The following is a 19,475-nucleotide window of genomic DNA, read 5'->3' on the forward strand; positions in this document are numbered from 1 at the left end:
TTTATCTCATGTAGATACTTTAAGTGGATCTCAAAGTAAAAAATACTGATATATCAGACACAAATTGGCCGTGAGGATTGTGTATGGTATGATGTTTTTAGATCTTTTTTCATAGGAAGTTGATGAAATGGAACTTATAAGGCACAGCAGACTTTTTTCCACCAAAAGGACCTTCACTATCTTCTATTTGGCCTCATGGAAAAGTAAGTGAATCAAAGATTAGTGTACATATATGAGATGTATGTTTGAATGGGTTTTTTTAAACACAATCTTTTAGATTGTGTTTTTTTTTCCCGCTGTTATATGATGAAGACTTTGAACTCACTAATTTAAGTGGAATTCAATATATTCTGAGAACAGCAAAAATAAATAATGTAACATATTGTAGAAGTTATTGTGTAGTTTGCATTGTGTAATTTATATTGTGTTCACATTGTTATACACTCATTTTCTTGTTCACCCTTATTTACCTCTCTTTACTAATTTACACTCTTTTTTCATTGCTGTTTCTTTACTGCACTTCATTCACAACTTCTTAATCTAATAGGAACTATCTGCATTTCCTCTGTTCCTTCCACCACTTTTTATCTTTTTCATATTCTCTTAGTACCACTGCTTTAGTTTCCTAACCCTCTTTCTCTTTCTCCATTTTTTTTTCTTTCACACTCATTGTACTGTAGTTCAGTTAGTTCTTCATTTTGTCTTTCTTTGTACTTACTCTCTCACTCCTGTTTTATCCATTGTTCTATAATAACTTCATTTCTTTCATCCCTTCACTCTGTGACTTCACTTCACTCACTCTCAATCATCTTCTATTCCTCTATTTTATTTATAGTTTATCAATCTGACTTCTCTCCTTTTCACTCATTTTTCTTTTACTTTCTTATCTTTACTCATTTTGTTTTGATATTTTACATTCTTTTAGTATCTTATTTATCTTTAGGAATTTGTTCTCTAACTATTTCTTTTTCCTTTTTTTTTTCTTTCTACATTACTTTCTTTCTGTTTTTGTATCCTTCACTATTGCTTCATTTCTTAGTAAACTTTTGTAGATTTTTAAACCTCATGAACTGTTTCTTCTATTTTATTATACATTTTTATGTAATTATAACATGTTTTTTCCTTTATCTTTCACAGATACAAATTTGCATAGATTATATGGTAAGTGTGTTTGTAAAATGTTTTTTGTTATCACCTTTTGTTTTATTTTCACTATTTTTCTGTCACCCTACCGCACACCTATTTCCTTACTTTGCTTCCCTCACTTATTCTTTTCTTCCATGTTTACTTCCTACCACATTCAATTTCTTTCAGTACTTCTGCCTATGCACACTCCTTCACTTACCTTTTTTACTGGTTCACTTAGTCCCTTTGTGACAGTCCTTCTTTTACTCTCTCTCTTCTTTCTCTCTATTACTCCCCATGTGTTACCCTTATTCACTTACATGTACCCTCTTTCACCCCTCTTTACTTATATTCACTGCTATTTACTTTCCCTCCATCACTGCTATTCTTTTCCTCTGATTCCGTCACTACCTGTCATTCCCATACTTAACTGTCCTTCTTTTTACTTTCAACATCCATTTACATTCTCCCTTAACCTCTGCTTTAGTCTTCTTCCTATTTCTTCTTTCTTTTGCTCCCTTATTCATTTTTCTTTTTCTCAGTTACTTCCTCTTACATTTTTTCTCTGTCTTACTATCTATTACTCAGTCTCTCTGTGTTCCTCCCTTTAGCTCTCTTTCTCTTAACACCACTCTTTCTGTTACCATTCCTTATGGTTACTCCTTCATTATTTTTTTTCTTTTTTTTTGTTAGTGCGCTGACGGTACGCGCACCGGTGCGCGTACCGAAAGCGCACCAGGGTGAAATATAAAAAAAAAACTATTTTAAATTAAAAATATTATCTCAATATACATTATAGTGTTCATTTTTAGAAAAACATACTTTAGCAATTCACTAAAAAACACATAGGTATGAGTCTGTATAAAAAGTTAGGAATTAGCATTAAAAAAACCTATGAAATTCACTGAAAAAACCAAAGGTTTCACACCAGTTATAGTTAGGAATTAGCATTTAAAAAACCTATGAAATTCACTGAAAAAACCATAGGTTTCACACCAGTTATAGTTAGGAATTAGCATTTAAAAAACCAATGAAATTCACTGAAAAAACCATAGGTTTCACACCGGTTATAGTTAGGAATTAGCATTTAAAAACCTATTAAATTCACTGAAAAAACCATAGGTTTCACACCAGTTATAGTTAGCTGGAAATTTTACTGATATAAAACCATTGAAATTCCCACGTTATAGTTAGTCGGACTCACTATAACTTGCGCGCCTGCAATGCACTGCTGATGACGTCACATATTACATCACTCATGACATGGTCAGTGACATCACTCATGACATCACTGATGACACCATCCTTGTGACAGAGTGACAGCCCTAATTTCAGTGTAATGTAACGCTTGAAACACATATTCAAAAATAGAAACAAACATTTTCAAAAAAATGGAGATACCCAAACCAGTAACAACAACCAATTCAGTAATTCCACCATCTATATACACATCCACTCATTCACCCACAGTTCTATATAGTCACTCATATATATACTCACTCATCATATGTAGTGATACACCTATACATCCTGGTACACATCAGCAGTCATCCAAAAGTTACTCACACACATACTCACACATGCAAATAAACTATTGAACATCCATTTATTTGCATATACATTTATACACACACTACCACCTTACTTCTAAGGAAACTTACACATACTTACTCTCTTAAACAATCACTTATAGAAACACATACTTATTTAAACAGGAACTCCTACAATCTCTCACTATATATACTATACTCACTTATATACATCAATACTCACATATACTAGATTAAAAGATATGTCGTTACTAATGAAGACACTAGTGAGACAGTCATTCACTCACTAACACACACATATACACACTCATCCACCCATACAGTCCTGCACATATGCTGTCTTCAAAACACATACAAACAGTGAGTCAGTCACCAACCCCTGCAGCCACTTATACACAAAGAGAGACACTGATACAAACATTTAAATATTTAAACAATACTCACTAATATATGTATTCACTAGGATACACTTAATAAGCCAGTTAACCAACCAATTTCTTTTTTTTAAAACATCCATTTACACACTTATTTAAACATGTATTCTTCCATCGACCTTTACAAATACATATATAAAACAAATTTATTTTTCAGAAAGACACACATTCACTGGACGATGTCATCAGTGATGTCATTTGAGATGTCATCAGTGATGTCATGAGTGATGTCACTGACCATGTCATGAGTGATGTAATATGTGACGTCATCAGCAGTGCATTGCAGGCGCGCAAGTTATAGTGAGTCCGACTAACTATAACGTGGGAATTTCAATGGTTTTATATCAGTAAAATTTCCAGCTAACTATAACTGGTGTGAAACCTATGTTTTTTTCAGTGAATTTAATAGGTTTTTTAAATGCTAATTCCTAACTATAACCGGTGTGAAACCTATGGTTTTTTCAGTGAATATATATATGTATATATATATTTATTCACTGAAAAAACCATAGGTTTGACACCAGTTATACTTAGGAATTAGCATTAAAAAAAACTAATAAATTCACTGAGAAAACCATAGGTTTCACACCAGTTATAGTTAGCTGGAAATTTTACTGACATAAAACCAATGAAACTCCACGTTATAGTTAGTTGGACTCACTATAACTTGCGCGTGTAATGCACTGCTGATGACATCACATATTACATCACTCATGACATGGTCAGTGACATCACTCATGACATCACTGACGACACCATCCAGTGAATGTGTGTCTTTCTGAAAAATAAATATGTTTTATATATGTATTTGTAAAGGACGATGGAAGAATAAATGGTTAAATAAGTGTGTAAATGGATGTTTGTTTTTAAAAGAATTGATTGGTTAACTGCCTTATTAAGTGTATCTTAGTGAATACATATATTAGCGAATAATGTTAAAAATATTTAAATATATGTATCAGTGTTTCACTTTGTGTATAAGTGGCTGCATGGTTTGGTGAGTAGCTACATGTGTGTGTATATGGGTTATTAGATGTTTTTTTAGTATCAGTATGATGGCCGGTATGGTTTGGTGGGGATGTTACTTTGCAGCTAGATGCATCAATGACTGACTCACTGTTTGTATGTTTTTTGAAACAGCATATGTGCAGGACTGTATGCGTGGATGAGTGTGTATATGTGTGTGTTAGTGAGTGAATACCTGCCTCACTAGTGTCTTTATCAGTAACAACATATGTTTTAATGTAGTATATGTGAGTATTGATATATATAAGTCAGTATATGTGAGAGTGAGAGATTGAAAGAGTTTCTGTTTAAATAAGTATGTGTTTCTATAAGTGATTGTTTAAGAGAGTAAGTATGTGTAAGTTTCCCTAGAAGTAAGGTGGTAGTGTGTGTATATCTGTAGATGTAAATAAATGGATATTTATTAGTTTATTTGCATGTGTGAGTATGTGTGTGAGTAACCTTTTGATGACTGTCGGTGTGTAACAGGATGTATAGGTGTATCACTACATATGATGAGTTTGTATATGTATGAGTGACTATATAGAACTGTTGGTGAATGAGTGGATGTGTATATAGATGGTGGAATTACTGAATTGGTTGTTGTAACTGGTATGGTATATCCACTTTTTTGAAAATGTTAGTTTCTATTTTTGAATATGTGTTTCAAGGGTTACTTTACAGTGAAAGGAGGTCTGTCACTTTGTCACAAGGATAGTGTCATCAGTGATGTCATGAGTGATGTCACTGACCATGTCATGAGTGATGTAATATGTGATGTCATCAGCAGTGCATTACACGCGCAAGTTATAGTGAGTCCAACTAACTATAACGTGGAATTTCATTGGTTTGTATGTCAGTAAAATTTCCAGCTAACTATAACTGGTGTGAAACCTATGGTTTTTTCAGTGAATTTATTAGTTTTTTTTAATGCTAATTCCTAACTATAACTGGTGTCAAACCTATGTTTTTTTCAGTGAATTTCATACGTTTATTAAATGCTAATTCCTAACTATAAGTCTCAGTTTATAAGTAAGACTGTTAGCGCTCTAGTTGTTCTTTAGAACACTCTGGGACATTCTGTCATTGGGCTATAGTTGGGCTACATCTTGCTGATATTTGGACTACGTTTGTTTTTTTGTCTCTGGTGGCCATCTTTGGGCTACCTTGGGCTACATTGGGCTACATTTGGGCTCTAACATATATATAGCCCAATGTAGCCCAATATATTTTTTTTCAAAGTTAATTTTCGTAAAAACCACTGGAGCATATATCTTTAGACATAGCAAAGGCACATCAGGCTACCAGTTTCTACAATTTAGCCCATTTTTTTGTTTGTATATATATATATATTTTTGCCCGGGGGCGCGTAGCGTAAGCGCGTCGGGACATGTGACCTGAAAATAACACTTTTCATTGGTTCATAACAGTTTTGGTTTCATAATGATGAAGCCCCTGGTCTTGTGACCTGAAAATAACACTTCTCATTGGTTCAGGACAGTTTTTTTTCCAAATGATGAAAGACCCCACCTTTTTTCCTTATTCTGACTTTGTCCTTTGACTTAGGAAGACCTGTTTGTACCTCTCTGTACCTTTTTGATCTTTATAATGGCTTCAGTAGCAGCAGCAGCTGGTGCATCTGCCCCACCACCACCACCACAACCACCAAGAGGACCAGCTCAAGATTACATTGGTGGTCAACAAGAGGAGGAGGAGGAAGAGGAAGAGGAGGATGGTGGAAGATGGCTGCCTGAACAAAATACCCCATACAAGCCCAAGTCACACATTGTATGGGAGTTTTTTTCACTCCCAGAGGGCAAGAAAAAAGTGAATGCGGCCAAGGTAACTTGCCTAATCTGTAAGGAAGAACTCTCAAGGGGCAACCCAAACAAAAAATATTCCTTTGGTAACAATACCATGATTCGACATATGACCCGTAAGCACCCTAACAACTATTCTCGTGCAGAGCTCAGGGAACTGGCCAGTAACCTCCCCCAGTCTTCAAGGACCACCTCCCAAAGAAACGAACCCACTTCATCGGGACCAGAAACATCAGAGATGATGCCTAGTATTCAGCCACGATTTGCTGATTTTAAAATCACTTGTACTGCATGTGGCAAGCTTATCGCCTATGGTGAAAAGAGCGTAAAGCTCATCGTCCTTGCAGGTGACAATCACAAGTGCCCCAAAAAGAAGTAATTTTTTGGGTTTTTTGTTTTTTTGCTCCAGTTGAGCCAGTTTCAATTCCCTTTTTTTTGTTTCTCCCCCTAAAAAAATACAAAAAAAATATAAAACTGTTTTGAAAAGCCAAAAAAAGTACAAAATGTTCAAAAAACACAAAAAAATATAAAAAAACAAAAAGAAGAAAAAAAAAGTTCTTTTTAGAACTACCTCCAATTTCTAAAAAAAGGCTTCATTTTTTAAAAACTCTGTCATTCTTTTTTCCTCATAGTACGCTCCCTGGTCCGCTCCCCGGTGCGCGTACCGGGCGCTCCCCCCGCGCAAAACGGAAAAAAATATATATATTTTAAATGCCCCGCAGGGCCCTTTTATAGCCCCCACATCAAACCTAGGGGGTCAGAGGGGGTCTATCCCTGACGCCTTATGGTAATTTCCCCCTTTGTTTTAGCCACCTCTTGTGTCTCGATTTTACCGAGACACAAGATGGCAGCCCCTCCGGACTGTTTTGAATGTTTACAGACACCCGAGAGCCAATCAGCTTTCCGTGCGCACCTCACGTGGCGCACCCGGAGCGCTCCCCGGGGCGCGTACCAGGGCGCTGCCATAGATATATATATTTTTTTGAAGCTAAATTACTCAAAGACCACTGGAGCACACATCATGAGACATAGCAAAGGCACATCGGGCTACCAGTCCCTACAATTTTGCCAAGTTTGGTGGAAATCCATTCAGCCGTTCGGGCTAAAAGTGAAATCGACCGCCCTATGGAAATTAACATGGGGAAAACGCGTTTTGGGACCCCCCTTTTATCTCGGCCCCTGCTTGATGAATCCCCTCAAACTTTCAGGGAAGGACCGGAACGCCTAAAGGCCATTTTGAGGAAATTTTCAGTCAGATTCGTCAACCGGCGCCAAAGTTATTCCAAATAGAATTTTGAGATTTAACATTGAAAAAAATCCTAACTATAACTACCTACTGGCGACCACCAGTAGGTAATATATATATATATATATATATATATATATATATATATATATATATATATATATATATATTCCAGTACTCTATCTTTAAGAATCCACTCGACAACAGGACTCGGATAGACAAGCGCGGACCCAGTATTTCGTGCTTTCTTCAAAGTTTATTCAAAGAAAAGTTTCGCCTGCATCAGTCTGCCGCCATGACGCGTTTCGGTCCGACCTGGACCTTGATCACATGACCTATATATATATATATATATATATATATATATTACCTACTGGCGGTCGCCAGTAGGTAGTTATAGTTAGGATTTTTTTCAGTAGGTAATATATATATATATATATATATATATATATATATATATATATATATATATTCAATGAAAAAACCATAGGTTATAGTCCATATATAGTTAGGAATTTGCATTTACAAAACCTTGAAAATTCAATGAAAAAACCATTGGTTTTAGGCCATATATAGTTAGGGATTTGCATTTACAAAACCTTATTTTACTCGCATCAAACCATTGAAATTCCATATATAGTTAGAAGCGCTAACTATATATCGCGCACACGCAATCCACTGCTGATGATGTCACATATTACATCATTCATGACATGGTCAGTGACATCACTGATGACATCACTGATGACATCTCAAATGACATCACTGATGACATCACTGACATCTCATTTGACATTACTGATCACATCACTGATGATATCATTTATGTGATAATACAATGAACATCTTCAGACTCTAATATAACCTTAGATACACTCATTGTAAACAGACACTCACAGACTGTCACACATCCATGGAGTTACTCACACACCTAGTCAGTCATGCAAAGAATCAATCACACCTCCATTTCCTCAACTATACAGTTATACACACCTTACTTATTCAAACATATACTAACACATATTTACTTTACTCTCTTATACAATCCCTGATACAAGTTCACAATGATCCATACAGCCACTCTCACATTCACTGGCTCTTATGTTCAGTTATTTATATATGTCAACTCTCACATGTACTGTGTTTTACATATGTACTTACTTTGACATGTAGCACTGAGATATCCATTCACTCACTAATACTCTCATGCACAGTCAACCGCCCATACAGCTGTTTCCACATGCACTTTTGAACCCATACATATAGTGAATCAACTACTCACACATCTATGTACAGAGTCACACACCTCCCAGCCACCCATACACACACACTCAGTTTCCCATACAAATACTTGGACAACCAATGAATAACCCATACAGTTACTCATATAGCTACTGATCAACATATGCAGCAGTTTGTAGAACAACAGATATAATGATGCACAAATTAAAACCCAGTCACTAACCTATGCACTTAGTGAGACACATTTAATCACTCACTCATACAGTCAGTCATGCACCTACTAAATCCTTCATCCAGACACTTATACATCCACTCATTCTTCAATATGTAAGACATATTTTAACTTTACAGAAACATACAGTCACTGGATGTTGTCATCAGCGATGTCATCAGTGATGTCATTTGAGATGTCATTAGTGATGTCATCAGTGATGTCACTGACCATGTCATGAATGATGTAATATGTGACATCATCAGCAGTGGATTGCGTGTGCGCGATATATAGTTAGCACTTCTAACTATATATGGAATTTCAATGGTTTTATGCGAGTAAAATAAGGTTTTGTAAATGCAAATCCCTAACTATATATGGCCTAAAACCAATGGTTTTTTCATTGAATTTTGAAGGTTTTGTAAATGCAAATTCCTAACTATATATGGACTATAACCTATGGTTTTTTCATTGAATTTCAATGGTTTTTTAAAAGCTAATATCTGTAGCTGTAAAATATATTATTCTTTAAATCTTGAAATATATTTTTCATGTTCTTTAGACAATTTTTTTAAAACATTTTTTTTTGTTTCGCTCCCAGTCCGCGAACCGGTCAGCTTCCCGTTTGCTCAATTTAAAGCCGCGGCTTAGTACGCGAACCAGTAAACGTTCCTTTAGCAATGAGCAATTAATGGCACTTTTTCCTCAAACTGCCTTGGTATATTCCAATATATGCCAAAGACAGAAATGGAGTTGGACCAACCAATTTTCTCCACAAATTGAGAAAGCGAGGAAGCATGTAAACAAATCTGTTTCAGCTTTCATGAGAGACCATGGAATGGGCTCTCTGTACAACAATAACTTGCGTTACTACATGCAAGATATCTACAGAGGAGATGGAGTTCACTTCTCAGATGAGGGCAACAGAATTTTCATTCTGAATTTAAGACTGTGCATTGGTACCTACTTATAAGTACCTAAATGTACCATAAAACCAAAAGCTCTTCTCAGAGCTACCCTTCATCTGATCACTCACAATTATTATTTTTTTCTAACTTTTTTCTGTAATTTTCAACAAACTACGCTGAAAGAGCGCTATCCGGTACGCGAACTGGAAGCTAACCGCGCAAAATTTCAAAAAAAAAGTTTTTTCTTCGCACATATAGTCCTCCTCAGCCACCCTCAGAAAACGTAGGGGGGCAAACTACTTGTACCATGCCCCCTTCTACCCATTCAGAACATTATTTACCCTCCATTTTATACCTTGATTCGACCGAAATACAAAATGGTGGACTCCCGTTACGCTCCCAGTTCGCGGACCGGACCGCTTTCCAGGAAGCGGTCCAAAAAAAGGTGGGAAAGTAATTTACAGAAAAACGACTAGAGACACTCTCACCAAATATAAATTAGCTCATACTACATAACAATCCCTTTCATTCTCACAAATTTGATTGAAATTTAATTTAGCCATTTAGCCTGTAGACCTCTCCAAGTACCGTGAGGTAAATTACTTCACAAAACACATCTGAAGTGTTGGAATTGACAACCAATGAAAATGTTACTTTCATTTTCTACTTTTATTACCTGACATCTGATTGGTTATATACTTGAATATATAAAGGAAGAGAAGAAAACACAGCCATTTTGACTACTACTTCTTGTTGTACATCACATTTCAATAGCTTCCAAAAACTTCAACTTCTTTGTGAAGGTAAGTTATAATTTTTAAAAATGAAATATATTGTGCACTATAACTTAATATAGTAGACTTTTTCTGCTACATATACACTATCCCTCTGTACTAGTAATGTATTTAGATAGACTTCTCTGTTATAGTTATGAATGGAGTTAGGCTTGTCTTGGTTAAATCACATACACTTTTTTATAGTCCTATTTCCACTCTGATACTATACACTGCCAAAAGATAAATTCACTGATAAAAAATGACTATCTAAAATTAATCCCAACAGTGCCCTATCTCTACTAATATATATTTTTTTAATCCAAATTTCAGGCAAAATGGAAGGCGAAAACCAAGTTTCTTTTGAAATGGACCTGCAAGAAAGCAGCCAGGAATTGATTGAACAAATTGACATGGAATTTATGGATCAAAGCTTGGATAATGAACTGCTGCAATGTGTCCAAGCAGTAGATGCCCTCCTTGCAAATGAGGACATTTTACAAGCTCACAGCTTGCAAACAATATTTCAAGAAAATAATGACATTTCAGACACTGAAATGTTAGAAAGTTTAATAAGTTATGAAAAACAATCCAAAAAAAAAAAAAAATTAATAATAAAGAAAACAAAAAAAAACAACAAAAACAACAAACAAAACAACAAACAATTAACATTTAGTCTTTGAAAAGTATATCATTCTGTTATCCTTATAGTACGATGCCTAGAACGCTTTCCGGTTCACGTACTAGGCGCTCAACGCGAAAAAAAAACAAGAAAAAATTTTTTTGAACCCTGCTGGGCCCTTTTAAAACCTCCACATAAAACCTAGGGGGTCAGGGAGGATCTACTATGCCCCCTTATGGAAATTTCTCCCTTTGTTTTGGCCTCCTCTTATCTCTCGATCCTACCGAGAGACAAGATGGCGGCTGCACCGGACTGTTTAGAATGTTGACAGACACCGAAGAGCCAATCAGCTTTCCGTGCGCAAAGTTCCGTTACGCGAAAAGTACGCGAACCGGATCGCTGCCCGGACCGCTGTTACAGATATATATCTTGATTTAAACGTTAATTTCTCAAAATCCACTGAAGCACATATATTGAGACCTAGCAAAGGCACATCGGGCTAACAGTCCCTACAATTTTGCCAAGTTTCGTGTAAATCCATTCAGCCGTTCGGGCTAAAAGTGAGTCCAACCACCCTATGGAAAACTCAATGTTAAAAACACGTTTTGGGACCCCCCTTTTTTCTCAGCCCCCCCTTGACGAACCCCCCCCAAATTTCCAGGAGCTGCTCAGAAACAAAATGTGCCATTTTCCTGAAAATTTCAACCGATTCCGTCCACAAACGCCAAAGTTATTAGACATAGAATTTTCAGAAATCCCATAGGGAAAAAATCCTAACTATATATACCTACTGGCGACCGCCAGTAGGTAATATATGTATATATATATATATATATATATATATATATATATATATATATATATATATATTACCTACTGGCGATAGCCAGTAGGTATATATAGTTAGGATTTTTTCTCTATGGAACTTTTGAAAATTCTATGCCTAATAACTTTGGCGTTTGTTAACGGAATTGGCTGAAATTTTCAGGAAAATGGCACATTTTGTTTCTGAGCAGCTCCTGGAAATTTGGGGGGGTTCGTCAAGGAGGGGCCGAGAAAAAAGGGGGGTCCCAAAACGAGTTTTTCCCATGTTAATTTCCATAGGGCGGTTGGCCTCACTTTTAGCCCGAACGGCTGAATGGATTTCCACGAAACTTGGCAAAATTGTAGGGACTGTTAGCCCGATGTGCCTTTGCTAGGTCTCAATATATGTGCTTCAGTGGATTTTGAGGAATTAACGTTTAAAACAAGATATATATCTGTAACAGCACTCCGGGTAGCGCTCCGGTTAGCGAACTTTTCGCGTATCGGAACTTTGCGAAGCGAAGCTGATTGGCTCTCCGGTGTCTGTCAACATTCTAAACAGTCCGAAGCGGCCGCCATCTTGTCTCTCGGTAGGATCGAGAGACAAGAGGAGACCAAAACAAAGGGGGAAATGAAGGAAAGAGGGCAAGGTAGACCCCTTCTGACCCCATAGGATTGATGAGGGGGATATTATAAAGCCACGCGGGGCCAAAAAAAAATAAAAAAAAATCCGATTTTTTCGCCGTAGAGACGCGTCTTGGTACGCGAACCGGGCAGCTAACCGGACAGCTAACCGGGAAGCTAACCGGCAGTGTAACGGGAGTCTGAGGAGTAGCTGATTGGCTGTCAACATTGTAAACAGTCCGGAGCGGCCGCCATCTTGTCTCTCGGTAGGATCGAGAGACTAGAGGTGGAAAAAAAAAAGGTGTAAATGAATGAAAGGGGTAAGGCAGACCCCTCCTGAACCCCTAGGATTGATGAGGGGGCTATTAAAGTTCCCTGCGGGGCAAAAGAAAAAAAAATTGCGATTTTTCGCGGTAAAGGTGCTTCCTGGTACGTTAACCGGGCAGCTAACCAGCAGCGTAACAGGAGTCCGACATATTGTGTTTTTTGAATGTTTGTGATATGTGCACATGTGGATTTTGTCTAACGCTTACGTTTTGGGTTTGGTTTGCGCTGCAGAGACGATACGTCACGGTTATGCGATGCATCATGAGGCGTCTCACGGGCTACGTGATACGTCACTTAATAAAGAATATATTTTACAGCTATAGATATTAGCTTTTAAAAAACCAATGAAATTCACAGAAAAAACCATAGGTTATAGACCATATATAGTTAGGAATTTGCATTTACAAAACCTTGAAAATTCACTGAAAAAACCATAGGTTATAGACCATATATAGTTAGGGATTAGCATTTAAAAAACCTTATTTTATTTGCACAAAACCATTGAAATTCCATATATAGTTAGTTGCACTAACTATATATCGCGGACCCGCAATCCACTGCTAATGATGTCACATATTACATCATTCATGACATGGTCAGTGACATCACTGATGACATCACTGATGACATCTCAAATGACATCACTGATGACATCACTGATGACATCTCAAATGACATCACTGATGACATCACTGACATCTCATTTGACATTACTGATTACATCACTGATGATATCATTTATGTGATAATACATCTTCAGACTCTAATATAACCTTAGATACACTCAGTGTAAACAGGCACTCACAGACTGTCACACATCCATGGAGTTACTCACACACCTAGTCAGCGGCCGCCATCTTGTGTCTCGGTAAAATCGAGACACAGGGGGTTTAAAAAAAAAGGGGCAAATGACCATAAGGGGGAAGAGTAGACCCCCTCTCACCCCCTAGTTTTGATGTGGGGGCCATAAAAGGGTCCCGCGGGTAAAAAAAAAAGTTTAAAAAAAATCGATTTCCGCGGGGGGCGCACCCTGTACGCGTACCGGAGAGCTTACTGGGGAGCGTACCATGGAGATAAAAAATGACAGATTTTTTTTCACAAAAAAAATGCATTTTTTTATAAATTAGAGGTAGTTCTGAAAAGAACTTTTTTTTGATTTTGTTGATTTATATTTTATTTTAGACTTTTTAAAACAATTTTATAATTTTTTTGGATTTTTGTCAAGGGAAAAACAAAAAACAGGGATTCCAAAACGGCTCAACAGGAGCAAAAAAATGTGAAAATTTAGGGACTGTCAGGGCAGCGGTGTTGCTGTTTCTTTAGGGCAATGAGTTCAACACTCTGCTCCCCATAGCAGAGCAGTTCGTCACACTCCGTGCACAGAAATTTGATGCCTGCAAACTCTGGCTGTATGTTAGGGACCATTCTTCTACGGGATGGTCCCGAAGGTGTTGCTCCACCAGTGGAGGCGCTGCCGCCATCTGTGGGTAATTTCCGTGCCAGGTCTCTGACACTCTCCCTCGCAAAGTTGTTTGGGTGTCTTCTTTTGACATGCCTGATTAAATTGGCATTTCCAAAACTATATTTTTGCAGAGGATTGCCTCTGGATAAAGTACTACCACATATTTTGCAGGTTACTTTTGGAGCGTTGACTTTTTTTTCTCCTTCAGGGATGTTATAATATTTCCAGATGAAATGGATTTTTTCTCTTCTGCCTAGGAGGGTCCTCATCTAAAAATGCCTCTGAATCACTGCTGGATGATTCTCTTGCAGCCATTGCTGTAGATCAGGAAGTAGGAGATGAAGATAGTACACAGAACAGCTCTTGCTCTCTCCAAGTACAAAGCAATAGTGAAGGAAATGGTTGGGGAATTCATTCTTTGTAAAAAAAACTGTTAGCAACCAATGAAAAGTGTTATTTTAGGGTCACATGACCCGACACGCTTACGCTGCGCGCTCCGAAGCACTTCCGGGTGCGTTTACGCGGCGCGATCGTAGGCGCTTCCGGGGCGCAAACGTGGCGCGATCGTAGGCGCTTCTGCGTGCGTTTACGTGGCGCGAACGTAGGCGCTTCCGAGGGCACTTACGTTGCGCGCCAAAGTGACGTCATCAAACTTTTACAGAAATGCATAATCATTTTCCTTATAAAAAAAACAGATTTTATTTGTATGGTACGAAATGTTTTGCATTATTATTAACCTTTCATTCATATTTTTTTTCACGAACGACAGTAGCGCTCTGGGTGCGCTTTCAGGTGAGCTCACCGAAAAGCTTACCGGAGAGCTTAGCTGAAAGCTTCCCGGAGCGCGCACCCAGAGCGCAAAAGAAAAAAATTATATAAAAAAAAATGAATACTTAAAAAAAAACAGCAAATTGTAAAAAAAAAAAAGGTTAGAAACTCGATATAGAAAGGAATTAGCATTTAAAAAACCTATGAAATTCACTGAAAAAACCATAGGTTTCACACCAGTTATAGTTAGGAATTAGCATTTAAAAAACCTATCAAATTCACTGAAAAAACCATAGGTTTAACACCAGTTATAGTTAGCTGGAAATTTTACTGACATAAAACCATTGAAATTCCCACGTTATAGTTAGTTGGACTCACTATAACTTGCACGTGTAATGCACTGCTGATGACATCACATATTACATCACTCATGACATGGTCAGTGACATCACTCATGACATCACTGATGACAGAGAGACTGACCTACTTTCACTCGCTAATATATGTATTCACTAATTTACACTTAATAAGGCAGATATCCAATTATTTAAAAAAAAAAAAACATCCATTAAGACAATAATTTAAACAAATATTCTTCCATCGACCTTAACATACATATATAAAACATATTTATTTATCTGAAAGACACACATTCACTGGATGGTGTCATCAGTGCATTACACGTGCAAGTTATAGTGAGTGAATATATGTATACATATATATATATATATATATTCACTGAAAAAACCATAGGTTATAGACCATATATAGTTAGGGATTAGCATTTAAAAAACCTTCTTTTACTCGCACAAAACCATTGAAATTCCATATATAGTTAGATGCACTAACTATATATCGCGGACCCGCAATCCACTGCTAATTATGTCACATATTACATCATTCATGACATGGTCAGTGACATCACTGATGACATCACTGATGACATCTCATTTGGCATTACTGATTACATCACTGATGATATCATTTATGTGATAATACATCTTCAGACTCTAATATAACCTTAGATACACTCAGTGTAAACAGGCACTCACAGACTGTCACACATCCATGGAGTTACCCACACACCTAGTCAGTCATGCAAAGAATCAATCCCACCTCCATTTCCTCAACTATACAGTTATACACACCTTACTTATTCAAACATATACTAACACATATTTACTCTCTTATACAATCCTTGATACGAGTTCACAATGATTCATACAGCCACTCTCACATTCACTGGCTCTTATGTTCAGTTATTTATATATGACAACTCTCACATGGAGTGTGTTTTACATATGTACTTACTTTAACATGTAGAACTGAGATATCCATTCACTCACCAATATACTCATGCACACAGTCAACTGTCCATACAGCTGTTTCTATATGCACTTTTGAACCCATACACCTAGGGAATCAACTGCTCACACATCTATGCACAGAGTTATACACCTCCCAGCCACCCACACACATACTCAGTCTCCCATACAAATACTTGGGCAACCATTCAATAACCCATATAGTTAATATGGCTGAGATACCCGCCACCCCCTCTCAACACAATCCCCAAAAGAAGGGAAACCGGAAACAGTTCTTGAAGTTTTTGGAAGTGGGATGGAGTGACCATCCCGGCCGTATTTATTAAAACAAAATTAAAACATTAAACGTTTCATGTTATGTACAATTTCATTATCACATTGCGAAGTTTGGCTAACCTTAACATATTCTCTAATACAGAGGTTCTCCTAGCCGAACTAGCATCCTACAAAACATTCTCTAGAAATACTGAAATGGTACATCCTAACGTTTAAGGGCCAACGGCAAGGTCATATCCGGTGTCAAGATCCCTAACCAGACTTACCCCTCCCACTTGGGAGGGGCGACAGCACAGAGGCTTACCTCAAGTGCAACTACTAACAATTTCCCTTGACTTGACGGGGGCACTTAAGACTCGACGCCATTTAAAGGTCGTTCGAAGACTCATGTGAGGTATCTAGAAGGTATCGTGGACCTCCCCCCCACCCCACACAACTTACAGCATCTGCCGTCGCAGATGACACTGGCCCCGGGAAATTCACCAGGAGGGGGCTGTAACCCCTCCTACAAAGGAAGGGGCCTTGACCGCCTTTCCTTTACTTCCGGCGACCCATCCTTAGACGGGACCGCCTCCCCATTGAGGGGCCAATGGCCACCTCTCCCGAGCGCTCTCATCCGTGTTGGGTGACGCCCACTCATAGGGATCTTCTAATTAGTGCTCACCGATCATGACCTTACCGCCTACCAAAAATAAATACGACAATTCTACTCAAACCTATGAAAACATTGGTCGCTACGACCGAAAGAGCATGCTTAAAAATGCAACACTATATCAAATCATTTTAATCGTAAAACATACACCATTCTTTATTATGATCAACATCAACTGATACCATCACAACCTGTAAACGAAACGGAAAACATACTTATAAAATCACTTTATTATAAAACAACTGGCTGTCCTCAGGGGCTGGTGGGTGGGTCAAAATTGGCTCTTCGTTCTGTCCCGAGCTCACGTGTAGCGAGGAGGTGCAGCTTCGGAGCACAAGAACAAGAGGACGTCTTCTGGTCTTGCGTCCCTTTTTATCCATCTTCGGGGCGGGCGTAAACCCGCCCCTGCCTGCCCCGAGGGCGTGGCTGGCTACGTCGGTGTCTAGGCCAGCCCACTCTAGGGCGGGAAAAAGCGCGCCCCGGCTACGCCGCTTCGGGCATACCAGCCGAGACGCGCCTCCCGCCCAAAAATGGCTTCCCGGGGGGATCGAGGCACTCCGCCATACGTTCGGGGGGACCGAGTGGTCGCCCCTTTCCATATGGCTGAGATACCCGCCACCCCCTCTCAACACAATCCCCAAAAGAAGGGAAACCGGAAACAGTTCTTGAAGTTTTTGGAAGTGGGATGGAGTGACCATCCCGGCCGTATTTATTAAAACAAAATTAAAACATTAAACGTTTCATGTTATGTACAATTTCATTATCACATTGCGAAGTTTGGCTAACCTTAACATATTCTCTAATACAGAGGTTCTCCTAGCCGAACTAGCATCCTACAAAACATTCTCTAGAAATACTGAAATTGTACATCCTAACGTTTAAGGGCCAACGGCAAGGTCATAACCGGTGTCAAGATCCCTAACCAGACTTACCCCTCCCACTTGGGAGGGGCGACAGCACAGAGGCTTACCTCAAGTGCAACTACTAACAATTTCCCTTGACTTGACGGGGGCACTTAAGACTCGACGCCATTTAAAGGTCGTTCGAAGACTCGTGTGAGGTATCTAGAAGGTATCGTGGACCTCCCCCCCACCCCACACAACTTACAGCATCTGCCGTCGCAGATGACACTGGCCCCGGGAAATTCACCAGGAGGGGGCTGTAACCCCTCCTACAAAGGAAGGGGCCTGGACCGCCTTTCCTTTACTTCCGGCGACCCATCCTTAGACGGGACCGCCTCCCCATTGAGGGGCCAATGGCCACCTCTCCCGAGCGCTCCCATCCGTGTTGGGTGACGCCCACTCATAGGGATCTTCTAATTAGTGCTCACCGATCATGACCTTACCGCCACAGGTCCGGATAGTTGACCGGCTATCCGGACCCCCCACAAAACTCCTACCTAAAGGTCATGTTTTAACGTTTTTAACCAAGCCAAGAAGTCTCCTATGAGTAACTCATTTCCCACCCTCGACAAATGCACACCATCCCCCAAATACATACTGTCATCGTTAATACAACTATGCGAGATCGAATGCAATGTCTTGGAACGGAACAACCTACTCACTTTGTTATTAAGTTTTCTAACAGAATGATTCAAAGCAGGGATCGAGATAGCCCCCCGCCACACTTTTCGTGGGATCATATGAGACCACGCAATTATGCACCCCGGAACTTTCCTCGCTAACCAACTTACCGTGGAAAGCATTGCCTCTAGGAGAAGTCGTCTACCGGTGGTGACCAAATCATTGCCCCCTAAATGTACTATGACTATAGACGGCGGTGACCTCGTCCGCCCTAACAAACCCTCAAAGAATGCTTGAAACTGGTCAATACAGAGACCGCCCCTTCCGTAGAAGGACACTCTGTACCCGTATTCCCCAGGTACGTGAATCATGTCACCTGCTTTGAATACGTCTGCGGCACGTCTCACGTATGAGTGGCCCACGACCCACACCTCCTGTCTCACAGCCGGTGATGTCTGACCGCTGGCCTGGTGTTGGGTCGACTGCATAGTCCGCCCTGCCTCGTAGGCTTGCGTAACTGAAAACAAACAAAAGACAAGAAGCGTGAGTAGATCATTACAGCCTCACAACATGTGCAATCGCACATATCTCTTATAACAATTGGAGGACCATCGCCCCACTCGTTTCACTTGTTCTACATTAAGACCCCTGGCTGTAGCTTCAGTGGCAGCCCCTATTCGAAAGGAATGGGTCCCGAATTCGCCCGGGTCCAAGCCCGCTGCGGCAATGGCCATTGCAAGCACCCGCTGAAACTGAAACCTCGTCAGTGGGGTGGCGT

Source organism: Lissotriton vulgaris, chromosome 6, assembly GCF_964263255.1.
Source record: "Lissotriton vulgaris chromosome 6, aLisVul1.2, whole genome shotgun sequence".
Lineage (NCBI taxonomy): Eukaryota > Metazoa > Chordata > Amphibia > Caudata > Salamandridae > Lissotriton > Lissotriton vulgaris.